The following is an 11638-nucleotide window of genomic DNA, read 5'->3' on the forward strand; positions in this document are numbered from 1 at the left end:
GGCATGAACCCTGAGTGGGAGGAGGGCGCTGCAGCATCACCGGTGCAGGTGAGGGTCATGGCAAGGATGCTGGCTGCCAGAGCCACACTCGGTCTCAGTTATGCTCACCTTTATTTGCTGAAGAACAGGGGGAAGCCTGTCCCCTTTCCCTCTCCGAATCGATCCAGAGAAGGTGGCTCTGGCCGGCTTGCCACTCTGTAGAGCCTCGAGTTGGCCACCAGGAGGCAGTGCTGTCTCTTCTCAGACGCAAGGGTAGAAGGTCCCGCCTGGATCGGAGGTGAGTTCTTGGGTGACCTGTGGGAGGTGTGAAGACAGAGAAAGGTGGAGACAAAGAGGGCTTTTCTCGCCCACTCCGATGTAGGGAGGAGCCTGTCTCCACCCTGGGGTGTTGTGATCGCAAGCATTTAAGCGGAGCCTAGAGGATCCCCACCCCCGCCCCCGGTCAGGCAGGTGGGGATTGAAGTTTCCCTCCAGAAGGTATTTGCCTGGTTCACCAGAAAACACCTGACGTCCAATGCTTTAGTCCAATGAGTTCTCTGAAGGCAGGGCTACTGCCTCTTCATCTCTCTCCTAGCATCCGGCGTGTGTTTAACTGACAAGTCGTCCAGTGAGTGATTTAATACATAAAGCATCTGACCTTTGCTAAGACGCTGCTTTCGGAGGCAAGGAGCCAGGTTTTCATCTCGGCCCTCCTACCGGTCTGTCGCTGAGAGATAACTTCTGTCTGAGCCTCCACTCCCCGTGTGTAACTCACTCGCAGATGTAAAGTCGAACTCTGCTGAATGCAGGGACACAGTTACGGATGCATGTTTTTGAAAGGAAAAAATGGTTGTGAATGTGAAATCCACGTTTCTTCCTTGACTGTTTTAGATCTTATAGGGTAGAGTAAATTTCTTATGTGAAGGCACCTAGAGATTTGCCTCATGGCCCTCAAGGCATGATTACCAGGGGTTAAGGGGGAGACGAATAAATTGGGAGATTGAGATTGACATATACACACTACTATACATAAAACAGATAACTAATAACCTCCTGCACAGCACAGGGAACTCTGCTCAATACTCTGTAACGGCCTATATGGGAAAAGGATCTTAAAAAAAGAGTGGAGGGGGCTTCCCTGGTGGCGCAGTGGTTGAGAGTCCGCCTGCCGATGCAGGGAATGCAGGTTCGTGCCCCGGTCTGGGAAGATCCCACATGCCGCAGAGCTGCTAGGCTCATGAGCCATGGCCGCTGAGCCTGTGCGTCCGGAGCCTGTGCTCCTCCACGGGAGAGGCCACAGCGGTGAGAGGCCCGCGTACCGCAAAAAAAAAAAAAAAAAAAAAAGAGTGGCGGTATGTATATGTATAACAGATTGACTTTGCTGTACACCTGAAATTAACACAACGTTGTAAGTCAACAATACTCCAATAAAAAGTTTAAAAAATAGTAACACATTGTCTGAGCTGAGAATGCAAAATGGCTGGAGAGCCGTCCACTCGATTTACGACCTGGACAGCGGCCTGCATCGTGGATGGGGAGGCTCTTCTGTGGACGCTTCAGGGATGTGGCCTGGTTTCACGTTGACCCTCCCCAGTTATCCCTGACCACCCCCGTCAGGGGGCGCTAGATAGTAAGGTTCTCGGGAGTAAGAACTATGCTTCATTCATCCAGTAACTCGTTCAATATCCCCTACAAACTCCTCGTCCACTTGCCTTCTTGGGTCCTCCAGACCTGTGTCCTCTGGGTGTGTGTGTCCCCATGGTAACCTCTCCATACTCAATAAAAGCCATAGGTTTGCACCACCAAACACGAACCTTAGGTCTGCGTGTTTCTTTCACCTCAGTTACACCTTTTCTTATATTACCCGGGATCAGCCACTATCCAACACGTCATCCCATCCAAGCCAGAAACACCCCCAAACACAACTGGTACTTTTCCACTCCACTCCACTTCCTAGTCTATCGTCCATCCCACCACCTTCATGATGTCATATCTTCACGTTTTGGCGTCGCCAATGTTGGAATAGCTTGTAACTTACCATCTTACCACCCTCTTTTCTTCCTGTCCAGCTCCTTCAACATTCTGTGAGCTCACCCACGGCAGGGAGGATGTTGCATTCCCAGTATCTTCTGCTGGTGTTGGCCATATGGAGCCCTGAAATCAAAGTTTGTGAAATGATCAGATAAAAGAATGGCCCATACGTTCTGAGTCGTGAAAACTCTCTCAGTCAGGGATGTTTACTTTTTTGCTGGGAGATGCATGCAAATTCCTACTTTAGGGAAAGTAGGGATTTTCATAGGCATATTGAATCATCTCTTAAATGATAGAAAATTTTAATATATATAACCTCAGCCTGGTGATGCAGGCAGAGCAAATATTGCTTTTCTGAGGTTTAAGTTGTAAGAGGAAGAAATGGAGCCTCAGAGGTGTAAAGTGATTGCCAAGGTCATGACTGTGTCTGGCAAGAAATAGGATCTCCCCGCCCTGACCGCAGTGCCCTTTCTTCATTGCATCTCCTCCCTCATGACCTGTGGAGTGAATGATGGATGGGTATCTGCTCATGGATGCTTACAATGGGTATCTCTGACCTCTCCAATAATTGATGGGGCAGAATCCTTTGAGTTCAGGCTTAGGGAAGACAGACACTAACTCGGGTAAAATTAAGTGGTTTAAAATGCATTTTGAGATACTTCACCTGAAGATGTGCTACTGACAGGTAAATAAAATGAATATGGAGAAACCTCTTCCCTGCCAATGAATAACACATAGCTTTCAGGCAAGTAGGTAAATTCAAGGAGATTGTCTTTCTTAGCTACGCTTAAAAAGTTCAGTACATGAATAATTGAACAACTTCCTGGCACACTCAATATTTATTTGTAAGCCTGCTCCAGGCAGAAAAAGCATTTTGAAAACAAGTTTTGCATTAGCTAGGAGTTTATTTGTTTGCCGGAAGATTCCCTAATTACATTTGCAAAGGAACATATTGTTGTGTCTTGTTATTTCTCATTGACCTATTGATGTGAAATATGTTAGACAAATTAGAAGGAAGATGGGTAAAAATCTGAACCATGTGTGCACGTGTGCGCTGTAGGAGACCAGAATAGAACTTGCAGAAATTTGCACATGGATTACGATCCTTATTACAGTCTTACAATCCTATGGACTAAGAATTGCTTTTGCACTTGACTTTTCTCTCCAGTTAAGCCAGTGGCCAGTCCAGGAGGGCCACAGAGCTTCACCAGAAGTGGATGCTCAAAAACTGTTGAATAAATGTTTTGTTGGTTTGCAAACTGGTCCCCATATATGGAGGGCAAAGAGGGACCGAAGAAAGAGGCAGACACTCCAGATTGGCAGGTGGCAGTTTTGATAAGCAAGGGGACTGACTTATGGGGTTTGTCTTGGGGGCCACAGATGATTAGATGTCCACACTGGGTGGTCTCAGCACCAGCTCGCTCTCTCAAGGCTGCGTCCTCGGAACGGCTCTCGCTGTGGAATGGTGGGCAGATTCACCTTCAAATGTGGGGATGGGATGAGGAACCTCCACTGCCTGGGTCCGCCTTGAGGGTCAGCTGGTGGTCACGTCGTCTCGATGACCTCCTCCAACATGTTTCCTATTCCAAAACGTTCGCAATGTCTTCTTTATGAAATCTAAGTTATGAGCGTGTAAACAAGCAGAGGCTCTTCCATCGTCCTCCGTCTAGTGGGGGTAGGAAGTCCCATCCAGAGAAAGCCTGACTGCCTGATTCTGTTGGTTCTTCACATGCTTATTGGGTCTAATGAGGAGGAGAGGCTGCTGGTGACATGGACCAAAAGATGGGATTCTGGGGAGTCAGCACCAGGGGTCTGGGAAATGGACCCTGTATCTAATCTACCGTAACACATATTATAGACAGTGTGTCTCCTTTAGACCTGGAGGGCTCACTAATCATGCATTCACTTCTTCATTCACTGAATGAATAGATTTTGAACACCTTTTATGTGCTGGACGCTGTTCTTGGTGTGGGTAACAGTGGGGAGTGAAAGAGACAGACATCTCTGCCCTAGGGGGGCTCACATTCTATGGGGGAAGACAGCCAATAAAACAACACAGGGATGTGTGATCCAGTGTGATTGGAGACTCCGTAGAGATTCACCGTGAGATGCAGCTCACATCCCGTTGACTGAATATTTGTGATCCAGGATCAGGCAGTCACCTCTCTGGGGCAGCAAGTGAACTTCAGCCTCCCAGGACTGTACTCCTCCCAGGGGAAACCATCAAGATTGCTGCACTTATTTAAACATTGGTTAGAAAAAATTAACCTGCTTCATTTAAATAGCTTTAACCAAATGCAAATTAGTTTTTCCTCATGGGAGGGTGTTAAAATACAGGTCTGCTGCTAATTCAGGGCTTTGCCAAGTAAACTACAGCACCGAGGTTCAGATCTGAGAAAACTGTTGGTTATACTCTATTGGCCATCACAGACTCCTCTCTTCCTCTCATTTCCTCTCTCTCTCTCTCTCTCTCTCTCTCTCTCTCCCACACACACACACACCTTGCATATTTGATGTTGTCTTGTAGGTTTCCATTGAAAAAAAATCAATGCTTGGCTCTGATTATGTTCTTGGTACAGGTGTGAACTCCGATTAGGTAACTGCTGTTGCATTTGACTTTTTCCTTTGATCTGAATTGAGGTGGTAAGTGTGGCAGACAGAATAGGAGGGAGATTAGCAGCCTTTCCTACCAATATACTTTCTAAAAAAATAAAATATTCATGCTGGTTATTCTTCATCCCTGCCTTTCCCCCCTCCCCCTCCCCCTCCTTCTTCTTCTTCCTTCTTGGTCTTCTCCGCATGCCTCTTGGGGATGTATTTGTTTGCCCTGAGACTGTACCCCCTGCTTCAGCCAGAGGCGTAGCTGGGGAGAGGGCGGGGATTAACTCTCCGGGATTTACGCCCACTTTTGGCTTCTGTCCCAGTAGCAGCTCATCTCTCGGAGAAGCTCAGCTCTGCTGGGCGCCTGCACCCCAGCCCCTCCGCCTCCCACACAGCTCAAGCCCTCACCAGGGTGCTATGTTTCTTCTTCTTGACCCTTGGGGTCTGGGAATGCCAACCCCTCCCCATGACTGCTACTTCTGGGTGCGCCGACCTTCTCAGATGATGTGCTTCACCCCGCAGCCCCTCATAAGTCCCTATAGGCAGCTTTCTCCAGAATCCCATAGGAACATGCCTTCTCTTTCCAGGTGGGCCCCTGACTGATATTGTAATCTATTTAAGTAACTAAGCATCGAATATAAAACATTACTGTTTTGAGAAAAAAGATAATTATTTAAAGGGAAAACAAAGCACAAAGGTGTGATTTAGGTATCCCGGTTTTCCTTAATCACCTTAAATTATTGCCTAAACTAACCCTGTTTTTCTTCCAGCTTCAAGGGATCACTTCTTTAAAATCACTCTCAATTTTTGATTTTAGATCAGAAACCCTCCCCAAAGGATACATTTGACTCTGGAGCATCTCAGCTTCAGAGACATTTGAAATCTTAAATTCTTTTCCATTCTGGCTGAGAGCTAAAACTGAGTTCTCTGTTTCCCGTAACTGCAGGAAAGGAGTCCGCTGAGGACACAGACATGCAAGCAAACACCTGTAGTAGAAAGTGGAAAGTGTGACCTTCACCTGGGGAAACTTGGAGAAGAAGCTGGCAACTGTGGTGGGACCTACAGGATGAGTGGGCACGAGTGTGTCATCTGCTGGTAATGACCTTCACCCTCTGTATCTGGAGAAGAGGCACCAGCAGCTGGAGTATCTGGGGAGCCTTGAGTCATGGAGAAACGGAGCAGGGTGGGAGTGGGGGAGGGCAGCCCCAGGAAAGCTGAGGTCACCCCTGTTGCCTGAACGCCCAGCCTGCTATTAAGACAATTTCCAGAGGCTTTATTTCCCTCGTCAAGAATGCCCTTTACTCCCTCTTCCACTTACTGAATGGAGCAGAAAATGTCCTCTACCTACCTGTGGAAAGCCTGTTATTAGGAAAGAGTGATTATCTTCACTTCTCTGATTGAAAAAAGCATGAAGGTACAAATTAGCTATCTACTATTCTAAATCTACAATTCAGAAAAGAGAAGCCTTGACATTTTCTTGTTTTAATTCTTTGTTTCTTAAAATGTAGAGTTTGGGTTACTCCTACGATTTAAATGATTATCCCACTAACTCTGACATGTTGCCTCTTTCAGCCTGAGCTCCTACTTGAATTCCAAAGTTAAGTTCCAATGCACCTGTTTGATTTTAGAGGGTGAGGAGAGAACTTATGAATATTTGAAAGCTTGAACTTGAGGTCATGGCACAGACGTCCTCTCCTCCAGCCTCACCTTTTGGTCTCGTTTCCCCCTTCCTGTCCCTGCTTTCTTCCCTTCCCTTCCATTTCTTTCCCATAGAGCCTCGCTCTTCTTCACGCCTTATCCCCACCTGGGGCGCCAGTCCCACTGGCCCCATGAAGGGAAATCATTTCAGCCCTCCTATGCGAGCCCCCCAGAGGGGTCTGCATGGCTTCCTAGTGGCTCTGGAGATGGGAAAGTTTGCCGTGAAGGAGAAGAGACCAGGTGACATGGCTGAGCGCTGAATGAAAGGTTGAGAGAGATTCCAAGTGGACTTTGAGCTGTTAAACCTCAGGGTGGAGGTGGGGGTCAGAAGGAGGGTGGTAAGAAGGATGAGGGCAGGAAGGCCATGTTACCAAACCAAACTTGGGTCCACTCACCCGTGCGTAGTAAAGCCAGTCTACTGTCACCAGGTTGTGGTGAAGGGAAGTTCAGCGTTTATTGCCAGTGCCAAGAAAGAAGAATGGGCAGCTCATGTGCAAAAGACCTGAAGTACCTGACGGCTTTCAGAGAAGGGGTTTTAAAGGCAGTGGGCGGGAGGGGTCAGCAAGGTGCGTTATCAGCTCATGCACAATTCCTTGATTGGTTGGCATCAAGGTGAAGTTCAAGCATCATCAACTTTTTGGTTTCAACCAATCTAGGGTGTGTGTTCTTGTGGTCACAATTTTCTTCTGGTTCTGCTTCCTGCAGAAACAACTTAGGGATGTGAGTCAGGCCTTTATCTACACCTTTCAGGGAACTGGGACTTCAGGTGATTCTGCTATGTGGCGGATTTATAGTCTAAATTGTTACAAGTTTCCTGGCCCAACAGCTAATCTTTGTTTCTACATCTCCACATTCCTAATCATTAACTCTTGAGCCAGCCTTTTGAGACCCAGAGGAGGCCTGGGAGACTAAAGGAAAAACCTTTGACTTCAAAGGACAGGGGCCCCAGGGCTTGTATATGGTTTCCGTGGTTTGGGGGCCACATGATCACTTCAAATTTAGAAACAGTAGTTTTAGCCAATCCCTGGATTCCAGGTAAAATAGACTTTCTCTGATCTATCTCCCCACCAGCCTCCAGTTGGCCTGAAATTCTATCTTCACCACACGTCTAGGAATCTTGGGTTAAAGTAAATATGCTCATGGAGGATGGCGTGATAGCATATGTCATGTTTATGTTAGCATCCAGCAGGGCTCTGTGGGAACGAGGTTGAAGAGAAGAGGAAAGATCCAGGCTGACCCCTGGATTCTAGGGGAGCCGGATGGGGTGGGGTGGGGCTGACCTCAAAGTTCCCATCCCCATGGGACAGAGAACTGTAGGGAATTATTGAGCATCTACTTTATCCCAGAAATTATCCTAGAAAACTGAAGTGCACTTACACTCTTATGATAATACTAAGTGAATTATATTCTGAGTCCCATTTTGCAGAAGAGAAAAACGCAAGGGTCCTAAGTAACTTCCCCAGAGTCACAAGGCTTAGCAGGTATCAAGCTAGAATGTAAATCCTGAGCTAGCAAATCCGGCTGATTCTCAAGTTCCAGCTGCTTTCAGAACCTCTGGGAGGGCCCCAGGCAGGCAGGACACCCTGGCAGGTGGGAGGGAGGCTTTGTCACATCAGGCCTCCTGCCCCTCTTCCCCACCTTCCCCCAGCTTCCCCCCCTTCCCCCCACCCCTGGATTTGGAACCGCCTACTGGGTGACTTGTGATGGCCTGGTGACTCCTGTGGACAAGGTGGGGTAGCCATGAGGACACCATGGGACACCTTTCTTAGTGCCATCACGGGGATGGGGATCAAGGATGTATGCTTTCCTTTTTCTGGTTCTCTCCAGGTGAAGGCCTCAGCGCTGCCCATAGTAGGGGGGGCCCATCCAGGTGTGGTCCATGGGACTCTAAGCTCCAGCCAGGGGATGGGGGCAAAATAACATTGCCTGATTCCTTAGGAAGCAACTAAAACTAGAGCCACCCTTGGTGGTTGGACGGGAAGTGGAGATCAAAGAGCTTCAGCTGCAGTGGGGGCTCTGTCCCGAGCTTCTTCACAGAAAATGTCACACGCTTTGGGTTTGGAAAGGCTTTTCTCATCTATTTCCCTTTTAGGAAGTAAGTGGTATCTTTTCCCCCATTTGACAAATGTGGAAACAGAGGCAGAATTATTACATGATTTTTATGAGAAATAGTAAAACTGAAACCAGATCTCAGGTCTCCGAGTTCTTAGCCTGCCTCTGTGTAGTATCAGAAGCCTAAAGGCAGAAGAGAAATCGCTCCGGGGAGGAGTATCGCCCTGTACTTGGCAAACGGCCTCTTCTCTCTCAGAAAGGGCCACCCAGGGGAGCTGAGGGGAAGGTTCAAGGAGGAGACACGTGGCCTCAGGGCTGGCAAGTCCTGCTGCTGGAATTCACTCCCCCAGCAGAGGTGACTGGTGAGCACCCACCTCGGCTGCACTTAGGGACGGGGCCATCAGCAGCGGAGCCCTTGCCCTCTGGGAACTTATCTGTTAGGGGGAAAGTTTCAAAATAAACACAATAAACAAACCAGAAAATTTAAGGCACTGGCAAATGTCCTGGAGAAAACAGATTGCAGTGACAGGCTCTGGAGGTGGGCGGTTGGCTTCGCAGGGTAGTCGGCAAGGCTTCTGAGGATGGGACATTTGAACTGAGACCTCTATGATGTTTGGGGCCCGAGGATGGATAGGTCTGGGGGAAGGGGTTCCTCACGGGGGCGCAGGTGCCAGGCTTGGTGGGAAGATGGGCTGGCGGGGCCCAGGGACAAGGCCGCTATGGCTGGAGCCTAGGAGATAGATGTGGCTGCACAAAGCAGGGTGCAGGTGCAGGGAGAGGACAGGGGTGCACAGCTGGAGGCGTCCCACTAACAGGATTCCAGGGCCCTCCTGCACTGATCCTTGCTACCTGCTCTGACCTCCTAGCTCCTAACCGCAGTGGGTTCTGCTTTCTTTATAGAGAGAGGATGAAGCAAGATGCTCTGTGCTATCATTTGGAATGATCTTTACAGCACACTATACCTCTGCCATGGGTTTTCCTCCTTTCCCTTCCCAAGTTCACGGCAGGCTCTTGACCCAGGAGCAGACATGTCATAAGCATCTGTGTGTGTGTGTGTGTGTGTGTGATTGACCTTGGACAGAGTATTTGAGAACAAAACAAAACAAAACTCACAGATATTAACCGCAATGGCTAAATCTGGGGCTGAACCCTGACCAAGCTCACTCTTTTCAGTCAGGAGTCAGGATATTCCCTTGAGCTGCAAAGACAACCTTTCTGTGCCCTCACTCCTTGAGAAGAATTTGTTAATTGCTCCATTAGAGAAATTCATGTTGATCATAAAAATTAGGAAAACACAGAAAAGGAGAAAAAGCAACCACTGCTAATTATAGTTAACTTTATATTTACTTACAAAAAAAGAAGCCTGAAGAAATAATGGGAAGGAAATACATCAAAATATGAGAGCCTGGCAAAAATTATTGTACCCATCATTTTCTGCCTGCATAATTGTCCATATAACTGATGAATCATACTTTATAAAGCATCTACCCTATGGTTGTATATTTAAATTATCTCCAAGTTTTCCACTATAAAAAATTATATTTAGTAATTACACAGCTTTGTGCCTCCCTGCCCCCGATGATATTCTTAGAATCTCAGGATAGATTCTCAGAAAATGCCGTTACTGAATGAAAACGTATAAATGCTTTTAAAGTTCTTGACACTTATTTCCAAAAGAAGTGCCAGTTTATATGAGAGCTGCTGACCAATTTGCAAGGTGGACTCTGCCCCAGGGTAGCTGTGTGTGTGTCTGTGCGGGCGACAGTGGCACCTCGGTGAGAGAGGTGACACAGAGGAAGGGCGTCTAGGTTTGCGGGGAGGAAGTGGGCAGGTGAAGGACACGGAGACACCTGGCCGGGGGCTCTCGCAGGCCAGGTCCTTCAGCCTGGAGACTTCCCCCGTGGAAGCCTGGGGACAAATCCTGATGCCTCTGTCTGCGGAGCCGTGTGATGTTCATGTCTTGGAAACGTGTGGGGAGGACAGCACAGAGAGCGCTAGCTGTCAGGGGCCCTGGTCCCTGCTCTCTGCGTGGCTGTTCCCTGCAGCCCAGCGGAGCGGCCCCCAGCTGTGCCACGGGCAGCGGGAGCTTGGACCGCGTTATTAACGTCCAATCAAACGATCATACATCGTTGACTGGGAACATTTTCTTCATTTGGAAAATTATATTTTGAGCATTGTCCTTCAAATGAGGGTGGCTTGGAAGGCACTTTCCATCTGGGGTTTAATTCTTGTTCCAGAAACTATAGAACACATTCATGCCAGCACTGAAAAAATCAAACCCCCAAAGGCAGGATTTTAGGTTTTATGAAATCTTGTGATGGGATTAGTGCCCTCATAAGAAGAGGAAGAGAGAAAAAGGACTCCCTCCCTCTCCTTCTCTCTCCCTCTCTCTCCCTCCCTCTCTGTCTCCCCTCACCTCCCTTTCTCCGTGTGTGGCACCGGGAAAGGCCAGGTGAGGAGGCTGTTTACACGCCAGCAAGACAGTGATTTGCTGGCACCTTGGTCTTGAGCTTTCAGCCTCCAGAATCCTGAGAGAATAAATGTCTGTTGTTTAAGCCGCCCCGTCCGTTCGTGCTGTTTGCTGTAGCAGCCGGAGCCGACTGGGAGGACATCTCCTCCTTGACGCCTCCCTTCCGCCCCACTGTGTCCACCTGTCACCCTTCTGTCCTTGCTCGCTGCCTCCTTCACGTGTGTCACGGGGTTTACCACAGTGCACGCTGCCCAGCTGGACGGTCCTGGGGGACGGCCCGAGTCCTTCTCCTGGTGGGTGTAGAGCAGAGCCTGGGAGATACCCAGCTACCTGGTTGGGGGGGGGGCATGGCTGATGGTCGTGCACATATTCCTGCACCTCTCCCGGTGCTCAGTTCATCTTGACGGAGGACCGCCTGGGTACATCTGTCCTCGGAGACCAGGGACCCCTCACTCCTGTGGAACCGGCTGCTCTGTGGTTGTTTGCTGGATCGCACACCTAACTTGGACGTGTGACCTTGTGTGTGTGTTTGCTGGGTGTGCTGTGTGTGTGCTCTGTGTGTTTGCTGTATGTTGTGTATATGTTTGCTGTGTGTTTATGTGTTTGTTCTGTGCGTGTGTGTTTGCTGTATGTCATGTGTGTATGTTTGTGGTGTGTGCTGTGTGTTTGCTGTTTGTGTGTGTGCTCTGCGTGTTTGCTGTATGTCACGTGTGTATGTTTGCTGTGTGTTTGCTGTGTGTGTGTTTGCTGTATGTCATGTGTGTATGTTTGCTGTGTGTTTGTGTGTGTGCTCTGTGTGTTTGCTGT

General features: G+C 48.5%; 1 long non-coding RNA gene across 9 annotated transcripts in view; it reads left to right on the plus strand.

Annotated features, from left to right (window-relative positions):
- Positions 1-11638, plus strand: part of LOC114901480 — a 126643-nt gene that overhangs the window by 103980 nt on the left and 11025 nt on the right. For 3 of the 9 annotated variants that reach the window (XR_003795168.1, XR_003795166.1, XR_003795167.1), the window contains exon 11: positions 5558-5706. This is a non-coding gene — a long non-coding RNA (uncharacterized LOC114901480). Of the gene's footprint in view, positions 1-5557; positions 8027-11638 lie in introns of those variants that run through there. The other 6 variants (XR_003795162.1, XR_003795165.1, XR_003795164.1 and 3 more) reach the window with 3 other exon arrangements.

This window comes from Monodon monoceros, unplaced genomic scaffold (assembly GCF_005190385.1).
Source record: "Monodon monoceros isolate NGI ecotype Baffin Bay Population unplaced genomic scaffold, NGI_Narwhal_1 Super_Scaffold_2, whole genome shotgun sequence".
Classification (NCBI taxonomy): Eukaryota; Metazoa; Chordata; class Mammalia; order Artiodactyla; family Monodontidae; genus Monodon; species Monodon monoceros.